This window comes from Nycticebus coucang, chromosome 12 (genome assembly GCF_027406575.1).
Source record: "Nycticebus coucang isolate mNycCou1 chromosome 12, mNycCou1.pri, whole genome shotgun sequence".
In the NCBI taxonomy this organism is placed as follows: domain Eukaryota; kingdom Metazoa; phylum Chordata; class Mammalia; order Primates; family Lorisidae; genus Nycticebus; species Nycticebus coucang.
The window spans coordinates 94,775,979-94,790,016 of NC_069791.1; positions in this window are offsets into that span (position 1 = coordinate 94,775,979).

A 14,038-nucleotide genomic window follows, 5' to 3' on the forward strand; every position below is an offset into this window, starting at 1 on the left:
CAGATATACAATCATATCATCTGCGAAGAGTGAAAGTCTGATTCTTCTGATCCTATGTGGATACCTTTGATAGCCTTTTCTCCCCTAATTGCAGTGGCTAAAACTTCCATTACAATGTTAAAGAGCAGTGGAGACAAGGGGCAAACTTGTCTGGTTCCTGATCTGCCATTTTTCAATGTTGGCTCAAAAATGTTTGAACATTATGCAGCCCAGAAAAATACCCATCTGTGGTTTAATAAGATTTTCCTTCTTTTTTTTTTTTATTAAGTCATTTGTACATAGATCATAAATACATTTATGCCTTAACTACTTAGATTTACTGGACGGTGCTATGCCTGCTCCCTCCATAAATACCTCCCAGATGTTTTCTCTGTCTAGATTTTGCCTCTCCATCTCATTTCCTGGATTCATTCCTGCCCAATCTTTAAAACTCACTTCTAGCTGGAGTTACTCCTGCAGAATTACCTATTTCTTTATGCTTCTCCATATCGTCACAGTTTTTTATAACAACCCCGAGCAGCAGATGGTGTCACTGCTCCTCCACACCGCCTCAGACCCCTTGACAGTTATGTGCTCATCAGTTCCCCCTGCGTTTTCACTCTGAACACTGTCCCTGCACATATGGAGAGCCACAAGTACCCAAGAATCTATGTCACCCAAGGGCAGCCCTTAGCCGATGACAGGTGCCGGGGTATAAATCCTTCAGCTCCCTCTACTCCTACTGGAGATTACTCTAAAATATGCTGTCTTAGATACCCCCTGAAAATGGAGCCAAGGTTCTCTTCCTCAGGACTTGTTATCACCCACTTGCTTGTGTTTGTTGATTTATTTTCTTCTTCCTGATAATTATTTCAAAATGAGCTCTCCTTTTGGGATCACCTTCCAGGATCTGTAATAGGCAGCTTCGGACATGGCCTGTGCTGAGCTCCACCGCCCTGTGTTCCTGCCCTGCTGCAAGCCTCTCACATGGAGTGTGACCTGCTTTTAAATCGAAAAGTGACAGATGGCACTTCCATGACTGGCTTAGAAGTGATGGTGACTTCTGTCTTGCTGCTAGACTCTGGATTGTCTTCTCTCCTTGCACCCCTTGATAATGCAAGCTACCGTGCTGAAAAGACCCAGCAAAGAGCCCAGTGCTGCCAACAGCTACAGAAGGAGCTTGGGATGGATTCTTCCCCCAGCTGGACCTTCAGATGTGCCTGAGCCAAGACTGGAGTACAGCTTTGTGCAAAACCATGTAGCCCAGGACCTCACCAACCAGACTTCCACAACTGTGAGATGATGTGTGTTAAGCTGCCAAGTTTTGGGGTGACTTACTGTGTGCAATAGACAACTAACACAGGATCCCAACTTAAGACAACATGGAGTGCTTTTATAATTACAAAATATTCCTTCCCAGACATCTTCAGAAAGCCATTCCTGAACCCCCAGGCCAGCATGCATGCGTCTCCTCTGTCATGGTCCTATCAACCTGAGTTTAATCATGAATAGCCCCCGTTACTCCCCATTTGTCTCCCCTACTCATCACCTTGAGGGTAGAGCTTTGGGAGAGATAAGATCTGATATGTTTCTTTGGTTCCCCCACCCCAGCCCCTACTTCTGTCATCCAGACTAGAGTACAATGGGATCATCATGGCTCATTGCAACCTCAAACTCCTGGGCTTGAGCAATCCTTCTGCCTCAGCCTACCGGACAGCTGGGACCACAGGCACACACTACCACGCCCAGCTAATTTTTCCCATCTTTGGTAAAGAGAGTGTCTCACTTTTGTTCAGACTGGTCTCGAAACCCCTGACCTCAAGCAATCCTTCTACCTTGACCTCCCAGAGTGCTAGGATTACACACATGAACCCCCATGCCCACCCTGATGTGTTTCTTTCCTTGTCACCTAAGCATGGTATCTGCTATACAGTAGATGCTTAATAAATATGTATTCAAGTAATTAATTTATGTGTTAATTATTTTCTCTATGAGCTTTTGGCCAAATGTCTCCCTATGCATCATCATTTTCCAGATGCCAAATCAAGGGTAAAGCAGCCTTGCAGTACTCTGCAAGATTGCCACTCCATGTACTCTCAGCATCATGTTCTAGGCAGTTTCTTCTTTTTCTATCACCAGGGTGCTTATCAATTTCACATTGACACTTCCTCCCATCTGTTCGATTCATCTGTCAAACGGTCACTTGCTGCCACTTCAGAGCGACGGGAACTTCACTTGTCTTTCATCCCCCTCTGGGAAGCCCAGGGAAATTATCTCTGATTAATGTGATTTCTTCTTTTGGTCCCAAAGACAAAATTACAGCAAAATCCAGCCCTACTTTGCACCACACTTGGAAGAAATCTGCTCTGCTTTTATCTGCCAACCATAGCAAAAATTTGATTAACGGGGACTTAGCACACATGGGTTGAGTTGGGTTTTTGTGTGGTTGTTTTTTTTTTTTTTTTTTTTTTTTTCCTGGTTAGCACAGGGATAAAACTGGAAGCCTGATTTATTTCCCCCCTTATTAGCTGAAAAAGAAATCGATAGGTTAGCCCACATTGTTACTCTCTGTCAATAAATTCCCCCAAAGAAATTGAGTCCCTCTGGGAAAGATGAGCAGTCTTGCAGGCCTCGGGATCACATATCCTGGTACTAGTGTCAGAAATTAGGATGAATCGGCAGAGATCTTTGGCATGGGGAGTTTTTATTTTTAAAAATATTTGCTATCACTCATATTCCTCGTCCTTGCCCTTCTCCTTGAAGCGAAGCCTAGAGAATGTGTGCTCTGATTATTCAAGGGTTCCAGATTCTTAAAATTCCAGCTCATATAAATTTTTTTATATTCTTAGTTACATGATCAAGACTCACAGATAACTAAATTCATATTCTATTTACTCAGCAGGTACTCAGTCTCCTAAGCATTGCGGCTCCTCTTTCCATTCCCTGTGAGACCCATGAGATCCCTACTTGGTACTTTTTCATGGTCTACGGTAGGGTGAGGACTACCTCACTTTATCACCCTGAGTCAAGTGCCGTAGCATCATAGCTCACAGCAACCTCAACTTCCTGGGCTCAAGCAATCCTCTTGCCTCAGCCTTCCGAGTATCTGGGACTACAGGACCTAGCCACAACACCCAGCTAGTTTTCCTATTTTTAATAGAGACAGGTCTCACTTTGCTCAGGCTGGTCTCAAACTCCACCCACTTGGCCTCCCAGAGTGCTAGGATTACAGGCTTCTTGTTCTGCAACTACAAGAAAATTTCAGTATTAGGGGAGTAAGAAGCAGCCAGAATAGTAATTCCATTCTTTGATCAAATTTCAACCCTGTTTTAAGGGAAAGAAATTATAAATAATGGAAACATTTGATTATTGACCATTGACTGTGTCAGGGCACTGAGTGAAAAACATATTTTTTTTTTACCCCTGATGATGCTCATGAAGCCCTGTGCAATCCAGCCCCTGACTTTTTGACTACAGCTCTGAGCATTCTCCTACATCCAAGCGATGCCACATCCACACTTGGCCCTTCACATTTTCTGGATCCTGCTATGTTCTTTCTACCTTGCACTTGCTGTCCCCTCTATCAAGAATGCTCTTCCCCAGATATTTGGATGGCTCACTCCTTATCCTTCATTTCTCAAGTCGATATCACCTTCAAAATGTCCTCCCTAGCTAAGTTGCTCTCCCCCATGCCCAGCTATTCTCTATCCTCTTCCTTTAGTGCATTCTCTTCTTAGCGCACCATTATTTTAAATTAACAGTTATTGTCCATCTCTCCATGAAAGCAAGGAGCTTTCTCATCTTACTACTGGGAGACCAAGATGCCAGTACATGCCTGCCATCTAATAGAAGCTCTACAAACATTTGTGTAATGAATGAATAAATAACTTTCTCTATGAAACCTCTCAAGACAAATACTGTTATTCTCCCCATTGGCAGATAAGGAAATTGAGGATTTGAGCAGACAAGGAAACTCCAAAAGTTTGCATAGTAGTATGTGGCAAAGCCAGGCTGTTGACCATAGAACTGTCTGACTCTGATGACTGCATTCTCCATCACTCCTTGATACCGTGTGGGAAGACAGAAGATTATGCTTTAATCAATTGTTTTCCAACTTCTGTTAATGAAAAATGTCTGAGCAGCTGTGACAAGGAAAGAAAAAGTCTTTTATCAGCCCACAGTTATGTCATACCAGGGATGCGTCTTCTGCTCAAGCACGGCCACTTTGTCAGATATTAAAATAGATTGGAATTTTAGAAAACAATTATTTCTGATGCTTCACTAATGCACCTGTTTCTCTGGGACCCTCTCAATAGGCAGATGAGGTCCATCCAGGCAGTAGAATGGGGGGGGGGGGGGCAGGCATCTGTCCAAGATGGTTGGAGTGGATAGATTTGATAAACCCTTCTTATTTGATGAGAGCTAACGATCCTTACCCAAACCTTCCCCCAAAGTGACCACCCCACTAGCATGGAAGCCAGCACAGCAGTTTTATGAGAATTGGGCTCTGTAGCCCTTTGGTAGCCATTGGAGGGAGGGGCTTCTCCTTTTATTAACACACATGCTTATAGTTCAACATCTTCAATTAATCACTCAGAGCCTTCCAATAAACAATTGAATTTTACTATTTGAGTCTTGATCTTTGGGCATTTGATTCTAGAACAGAAGACTATAAACCACACCTCCACCTTCCAGTCCTTCCTAAGCATGACTGATGTAGGAAGTAGCTCCAACAGTTTCAAAGCCAAAAACAAGTTCAACTTTGGACATCTCTATCTGTTATGGTTTGAATGTTTGTGTCTTCCCCCAAAATTCATCTGTAGAAATCCTAACACCCAAGGAGATGGTATAAGGATGGGGGGGGGGGTCTTGGGGAGGTGATTAGATCATCAGGGTGAAGCCATCATAAATGGGGCTAGCAACTCTATAAAAGAGACCTTTGTCCCTTCTGCCAGGTGAGGTTATGAAAAGTCAGAGTATCTATGAACCAGAAAACACACTCTCACCAGACATCACATTTGCTGGCAGCTTGGTCTTGGATTTCCCAGGCTCCAGAACCGTGAGAAACAATTATCTGTTGTTTATAAGTCACACCGTTTGTAGCATTTTGTAAGAGCAGCCCGAATAGACTTCAACGCTACCACAGTTCCACCTAAAAGAAAATAAATTACTTCACAATATTTACAGTACTGAAAAGTTTTGACCAGAAGAGAAAGCTTTGTGGAGGTGACCTCACAATAAGGAGGTGTTTACAGCTTGCAACTGACTGCTAAAATCAAAGAGAGAAATTACAGTTCAAAGGCAAAACTTGCACTACCTCCTCATCCCAATGTTTTCTTACTTTAAGTCTTTTTTATTAAGAGAGTCATAATGTTCTCTGTCTATATGACACTTTCCATCTTAAAACATTAACTTATTAATTGACTGAAATGGTATCTTGGGAGCATTTATCACCTATTGCCTTAGCCATAGAGCCTGGAAACTGTCTATAAAAGCTGTTGAACACTCATTGGAGGCTTCATCTTTATGCTTTCTGTCCCAAAAATGTTTTTCTTTGTGTCTGTGTCTCAATGTGTAATAGGGGGAAAAAAATTAAAAGGAGAGGATTTGACTTCCACCAACTGCTATAAAAATCTACCTCTGGGAGACATGGAATTTCAATTGTGAAATAATCAGTCTTGGAAATTGTCCTATCCCCTAGGAAAAGAACAAAATCAGTAGTTTAACAGTGATTTCCCTTCAAAACAATTACTAATTATAATGTCTACAAAGAAAAATACCCTCGATACCATTACCCCTAATAAAGCCAGGCAAATCTATAGAAAGGAATTAGCTGGCATGTCTAAAATCTGACAGGAGAGCTCTTGGGGATGGGTCAGAGGGGAGTGTGCTCCAACCAGCTTAAAAACCCAGATCCAAAGCTTAAGGAGGCTTACCGCCCTAAGCAAGTCTCTCTCAACAAACTGGAAAGATTAGCACAGGAAATCGGGCCACGACAATTACCAGAGGAGACCTCTAGTTATTTTTCCTGACCTTCCTTCCACTCTATCCCATCCCTGTTTTCTCCTCTGACCCTTAACTTCCCCCTCAAGCAGGTGTCAGGGCACCTAGAATTTATGCCTCTCCCTTGCACCACAGTCCTCTGACAGACACAGGGGTCAGTGTTTCCATTTCACCACCATCCTCCTAAAGACACAGAACTGCCTCAGAAAATCAGAGTAAGCTCCTAAAGCCTTGGAATAAATTAGACTGTCTGATCGCATCTGTTTAAAACAAAGCACAGGGAAGGATATGAGAGGAAAAAAAGAGAAAAAAGAGGCCCAGACAGGAGACTTGGATAACAGCATTGAAGATACCTAAGTGGCAAAGGTCAGTTCTGGTTTCAAATTCTCTACTGATCCCCTGCTGTGAAATCTGAGTCATTGGAACTCTCTGATCATCAACCCTCGGATTCTCATATGTAAACTGAGGAAGGGAGATACATAAAACCTACTGTTTTAATTAGCATTCAGTTGCAGACAACAGAAACCACTCCACTTTAAGCAGAAAGGAATTTATCACCAGATGTGATGTCGGGGTCCTGTCCCAGAGGCAGGGTCCACTAAGACCTGTGGAACTGGTGGGCACTGACTAAAGAAATATAAAGTTAGAAACGACAAGAAAGAAAGAGAAAAGAGACACAGAATAGAATTTTCAAAGGTAGGAACTCAGGAGACCACTGCCCATTTGTGGGGTTTTGGAGATGGCCCCGAGTGTTGAGTGTCTGTTCCACTCAGCTTTTATTGAAGGTTATTTGCCCAGAGGGTAAGCTGAGGGAGGGAACAAAGATACCAGCAGTTTCTCTGAGTGTGCATATCGGCTCTTATTGTTTTTATAATCATTAATTTTATGGGTCTGAGCAGCCTTGAGAAATCCAGAACCTGAACCTTGTGTGGCAGCAGCCTCCTGTCTAAGGTCACACACACAGATTCCTAGGAAGGGGTTAAACTCTGGTAGTTCCCTGGGGATTAAAACTCTGCTGGCATCAATCTCCTCTGAAGAATTGGTGGGAGAGAGGAATTTTCCTCTCATGACCACCACAAAAGGTCTTCCTCTGCAATAAAGGATGTAAGCCCTCCTGACCATATTTTAGGGCTTGAGCTATTCCCTTGATCTCTGCCCCAGCCAAATGCAAATCTCCACAATGGATATCTACTTTGTCTTTTTACTGGGCAGGAAACAGCCTACTTAATGTATCTTTCCAGGCCTTGCCATAGTCTCTTCTATGGCCATTTTTCCTCAGAGTGTTCACACATCCAGCAGGGGTGTTTGTAAGCTATATCCCCAATAAGCCAGAGTTCTAGGAAAATCCAGTGCTCAGATAATAAATTTAGCAGCAGCTGGTTTAAAGGCAAACTAGTTGACTTTTCTTCATTCCGACTCACTCAGCTTACTTTTTGATTTTTCCCTTTTTCTGGGGGTGTTTTCCCTTGCCAAGAATGGGGTCCCCATTCTGCCTGCAATGTGAAGTGACTTAGAAAACTGTTGGAAAAACTCAGAGTTGCCATTTCCAAAAACAATTCCCTGCTTCCCACCCAATCACTTTGCCTCTGCTGTGATGGGAAAAAAAAACTGCCACCACCACTACAAGAAGTCACCCCATCAGGAAGCTAATACCTATAGAAACCACTCAGAGCCCGTGATGATCCACAGGAGACAAGTGGATTGCACTGTGTCTTTCTCCCCTCTGAACTCAGTTCTGAATTCAAAATCCATGGGAGAGCATCTGATTTGCAGAACATGAATCATATCCAGAATTCTAAAAGTCTAGGAAATGGGCATTTACCATTACTGCCTCTGCCTCTGCAGAGGAATGGAAGTTCAAGGAGCCCACCCAAAAAGTGAAGCGCCCTCTTGTAGGCTCATTAAGAGAATTAAATAAGATATTAATTAATCAGAATAAGATAATCAATATTTAATAAGGTATTAATAAAGTGCCTCTTACAGTGCCTGGCCACTGGTAGCTTCTCAATAAACATTAGTTTCTCTTCTCTTTCCCAATATTTCACCACATGTTGGCCCTATGAATCATCCCCCAAAAACAGATGAAAAAAACAACATGGAAACAGAGAATGTATCTTTCTAAATTATCTATAAGGTTTATTTGCACATCTTCAATTTAGCAACCTTATCAAACATCAGAGTTACCCCTATTGAAGGCATGCCCTCACCTCTACATAAAGATGGGATCATTTTAAACAGTAGTTTAAGGTTTTACTCTAATCCAAACAAAATTTCCACAGGGTCTCCCTCTGGATAATTACATTTGCTTTAGTGACCTAACCACTGTTATCGGACGTGTACTAGATGTTAGGCAGGTGTGATTCCTCCTCTTCGAAGAGTTAATGATCTAGACAGGATAATTAAACAAAACTTGTGAGATTATAAATTCTGATAAAAAGCTAGGAGAAAAGAACAGGGTGTCATGAGCCAGAATAAATAGGATGAGACATTCTGTTCAGGGAATCAGGAAACATCTCCCCAAGGAAGTGATGTCTGAGACCAGAAGGATGAGTAAAACTTAACCACACAAAGAGTAGGAGGGAAGAGCACTTCTGGAAAAGAAGACAGCACAGGCAAAGACCATATGTTTGAGGAAACCACAGAATGCCGCCAGAGTACACCAGATTCTAAGGAGGAGAGGGGTGAGAATTACCTTGCCTGCGTAACTCTAGGTAATTCGCTGGGGTGACATTTTCCCTGGAGTTGGAATCCAGTTATGTCAGGAAAATTAACATTTCACAAAAATAACATTTGAAGCAATACGTGTCTACCTTTGTGCATCTCGGTGGCTTCCCGTGTTGGAGAGAACAATGGCAACCTTTCCTTGGGTGGTCTTGAGTATTAAGTGAGCTAACAAGTGTCAAGTTACCAGACAAGGGCTGGGCACATTTCAGTGCAGTGTCCTCAACATCACATCTAGGAAAATCAGAGGGGTCTATCAATTCCTCCTGCTGCATAACTCCTCAGAGACCCTCTCTAGCCCACACCCAGCAGGGGCAGCCGTGTGTCTTCCCCCACCCCCACCCCAGCCACAGGTGATTAGACAAGAATGAACACCTGCCACTCTCTGGACGTCTCAGATTTTTACCCCTGGGAAATTATTACAATTCAGAAAGAGGCCGAATGGGTCAGAGGGAGTTAGAAGCTAGAAGTACAAGATCTCATTGTAGAAGACTAGAGCCCTAGACAAGTAGAAACTGGGCAAGAGCAAAACTGAGATGCCGGTGGCAGACACCAGTCTGCAGAGAGGACAGTGGGGCAGATGGGCAGAGATAAGCTCCCTTGAGCAAGATGGAGAGACAGTTGATTGACAGTGTCCAGGTCCCATGAGGTCCCTCTGGCTACACCGTATTCCCAGAGAAACTTCTGTGTCCTGACAATGAACCTTCCTATTCACCTATATAAATGTCTTAGAATGAGATAAGAGAGAGAGAGACTATCATAGGTATATTTTTAAAGGTATCTTAGGTGGCAGGGGAGGAGGGGCATGGAGGAGAGGGCTTCTAATGGTCCCCATACCACCATTCTTCTGAATTTTCACTGAAAATAAATGTAGTGGATATCTCATTTCTGGCTGTTCAGCAGCTATTTTCCCCAATTCTGGGTTTTTAGCATCCACTTTTCCTTTTGGAAGAGCACCTCCCACCTTCTCGGTCCACCCCCTCATTGGTGTAGATGGTGCTAATTCAACACCCGCCGGCTCCCAGCACCAGAGCTGGGGGTGTCTCAGGTCTACTCAGCCAGCAATACCAGCCTCATGATGAGGGGTTTAGGGATGATCATGGGACAGAACTTAGTCCAATGACAGTCAATCTCAGGATTCGAGGGAAAGCCAATGAGAGAGACAAGCTCTTTTGTCACTAGCGTCCCTAAGCTGGCAGCAGCCTTGAGCTGCCAAAGCCCATCTTGTAACTACAAGGGAAGAAACCTCCCTCAGCTGACAAGAAAAGCTGCAGACCTGAAGATAAAAAAATAAAATAAAATACTTCTGATAACATCTGGAGCCAACGAGACCCAGCCTAGAGTTTTGCATTATGACTCAAAAAATTCTACCTTTTTTGTGCTTAAGCTCAAGTTTCTGAAGCTCAGCACCACTGACAGGTTTGGACTGGATGCACCCATCCTGTGCATGTCAGAAGTTGAGCATCACTCCTGGAATCTAAAGTTGGTGGCCACCATTGTAGCCACAAAAAATAGCTCCAGTCCCTGGATGAGTGGGGGTAAGGATAATTGCTTCTGATTAAGAAAAAAACTAGAAAAACCTAGTTAGGCACTGTGGCAGGTGCCAGTTGTTCCAGCCACTCAGGAGACTGAGGCAGGAGGATCACCTGAGTCTGGGAGTTTGAGGTTGCTGGGAGCTGTGCCCATCCCGCTGCACTCCAGCCTGGGCAAGCAAGTGAGACAAAGAGTAACTGGTTTAAACCAGTCTGAGTTATGCTTCTATGTAACCAAAAGAGTCATGAGCACATAGTAACCTATCAAATAATTCCCCACCCAACTTCCAGGGACAATTCTCATTCCTATATTTCTTTACTTTCTCTGGTACCTGACACATCTCTCTGTGGGCTTAGCCTTCCACTGCCATTCACAAGATTCTTCCCACCCCCCCAACCCCCTTTTTTGTTTTAAATTTCACATTGTTTAAATGCTAGAATAAATAAAAATAAGTTAATCAGATCAAGGATAACTTAGATCTCAGTTCCAGCACTGCTTTTATAAGTGGTATATTAGGGTATATCGATTACACTTCACCCCTTTAAAAATTTAAACATCTTCCCCTCATTTACTTCCTTTATTTTAGAATTTCCAGCAGTCAATTTTTCTTGTATCCACAGACCTTGCCTTCGATGGGAAACTAATCAATAAGAAATTATATTTTTGCCGAGCTATTTTAAAGCAATGTAACCAACATATTTCTCTTCTCATTCATGGCTTGATTGATTGTGAAATGAAAACAGAAATACCACATTCCCAAAGCCCTCATTTCATTAAGCTCCATCACAGCTACCTTCATCCATCGGAGCCCATTTCTTCCGAGGTCATCGCTTTGGGTGAAGCTTGTGTTTGATGATCAACCTCATATTTTAAATTGAAGCTCAGCCCAGGTAGACTTCACGTCTTCAGAATGAGGGATGGCAGGGTTGTAATTAGCAGTAAATCTTGGGCAGACAGGGGTTGCGTCTACTAATGCTACCTGAAATTCTTTTTCGTGTATGTGTGCCAATAATTATTCTTATCTTACTGATGCTGACTCACCTCTTGGCCCCAAAATTGGAGTCTGCCTTTCAAGAAGATGCTACATTGTGTTGAATAAGAAAAATGGAAATGAAGTTTCAAGAGCACTGTAACTACCATCTTTTCAGTTGTCTTTGAAAGCATCAGCCGGGTGAACTTTGGAGACACGGGCACAATGAGATGGGTGGGCCTGTTTCACAGACATACTTGTGCATGTGAAGACAACCATCAGGGCAGAAGCACCAGCGCAGAGAACGTGGTTGGTAACACCTGGTGATCTGAGCCAGATTTTTGACATGGAAAGGGGGGAAGGGATCAATAATACCAATGGCAGGGTTATACTGATCCTTTACTAGAGGGAGATAAATCTATCCCTTTGAGAAAGTAGCTTCAAGTGCCTGAAGTCATTGGATCAAAAGCTCACTGGGTACATGCTGACCAAACGTCACCAAGCATATCCCGTCTCTTCACCGGCTCCCAAACTTAACTCATTAGCATGTGAGTGTTAACAGATTAATAATAGCATGGGTCCTCTCTGGGGCTGGCTCTGTGCCTACCTCTAGGCGGGGCACTGTGAGAGTGTGAAAATAAGGTGTAATCTTTGCTCTCTGGTAACTAACTCTAGCTAAAGAGATGAGGGTTAAAAAATACTCCTGGAAAATTTAACAAATACCAACACTCCACACATACCCACCTCATCTGACTCAGATCCCTGTGGATCCCAGAAAGTGTCATGCTTTTGCACAAGCCTGCAATTCCTTTCCCTCCTTCTCTCTCCTCCTACCTAAATCCTCACCATTGCCCAATAGTTAGACCCTATAAAAGGCCCCCCTGAACCTGCAGGCTGGTCAGTGAACCTCCTTCTGTGCACCCCACAGCCCTAGTGCTCACCTCCACCACGAAACTTATAATACCTCTGAGAATGTCAGCAATTGCTTCTGAAGTCAGGGAACTCTGTGACCAGGATGATTAGGGAGGGAATAAAAGCCTGAGAATGGGGCAAAAGGGGGTGAGGGATGGATGGCTTAAGATAAAAAGAATGAAGGAATGTGTATGTCATTCAAGGTGGTACCATCTGCAACAGAAAACGGATAGCCACGTAAGGGGCTGTCTATTGTCGTGATAAGATACAGAAGATGGCATTCCTCAAAAGCAAATTCATTACAGAGTTTTGCTTTTACTTATTTTCTATAAATGCTTCTCACCTCTGGAAATATATCTGAGCAGCACAGCTATGGGGTTGGTGGTAGGAAGCATCATCCCCATTTGACAGAAGAAGAAACTGACTTCTCAGAGGTTAGGTGAGCTGCCCAAAGTCAGAAGCATGAAGGCTCCAGGGCAGGAGAGCTGAGTGGTTAAGATCACACACCTGGTTCCAGGCAAACACCAGCTCTCAACTTCCTGGCCCTGTGACCTTGAAGGAGAGACTTAACTTCTCCAAGGCTCAGTTTCCACATCTATAAAAGGGGATGGCTATAGAAAGCTCTACTTCGAAGAGATCAAATAGTTGCATACAACCTTGTTGATTTACTTAAGTTCTTTGTATATTCTAGACATTAGCTGTTTGTCCAATTCCTAACATGGAAATATCGTCTCCCATTCTGAACATACATGTATCCAAGATGGAGACTTGGCATCTTTTGTATTTACCTGGATGGATTTAGAGAACATCCTCCTAAGTATCTCAAGTATGGAACCCATGTGTTCAGTACTAATCTGAAAATAGTAGATCAATGACTATAGGCCCACATGAGAGAAAAACAAATTAAACTCAAGAAGGGAGAAGTGAGGAGAAGGCGCAGTAAGTTCCTGCCCACCAGGCACAACGTGAGTGTTGTATATGGCACACTCCCCGGGTGAAAGGAGGAACTACGACTCAGACTTTGGACTATTCCTTACAAATGCAAATAATGTAACCTAATCATGTTACCCTCATATTAATCCAAAATAAAATAAATAAAATAAAGGTACAACCAGTTTTTTAAAAAAAGCCCTTGACATCTGTGACAATAAACCTTTCCCCACCCACCACCACTGCTTTTGTTTTGTGGGAGTCATCTGCAGAATCGCTCCTGTGAAACTCTGGTCCCAGCTGCTCTCCGGGGAGGTCAGGGCTTCCTTTGGAACTATGGCAGCCAAGATGGCTTGGGACACCCCAAGTTTCTGGGCTCTTGTCTGACAGCACGTCCCCTTCCTTAAAAAGCTACTGGCTTCACATTTCCTTTCTAAGCTGCCAGGAAACAAATGCCAGAGGCTTGCTGTATGGAACTGTTTCGGAAATAATTAGTTTGCCTTCCACAAAGGCCAGAGTTCACTTCTGAGATATTTAAAACTCTACTGATAGCTTAAAATAAATACAACAATGGAGATGTCAAAATAGTGGTGTGCTCTAACGTATGACATTTTGCGGGGAGGGGAGAGGAAAAAATGTAAATGGATTTACCAAAATAATCTCAAGGTAAGACCTTTGAGGCTTGATACCTTAAAAATGTCAGATTATTTCTTTTTTTTTTTTTTTTCCCTGTGGTAAGTTTGTTTTCCTCCTTTGAGGGCACTGAAGTTTTGTTATGAAAAAGAATAAAGAACTGTTCTCAAAAAAAATTTTTTTAAACCATGATTATAATTTTTAAAACCAATTTTATAATTTCCAGCCATTTCTTCATGAGTTTAATGCAATTGCCAAACATTAATCACTGATTTTTACAATGAGAAGATGCATTGAGCACCTGAAGGATGCCAAGGGCTAGGCTAATTTTAATTATTTCTTTCATTTTTTAATCCT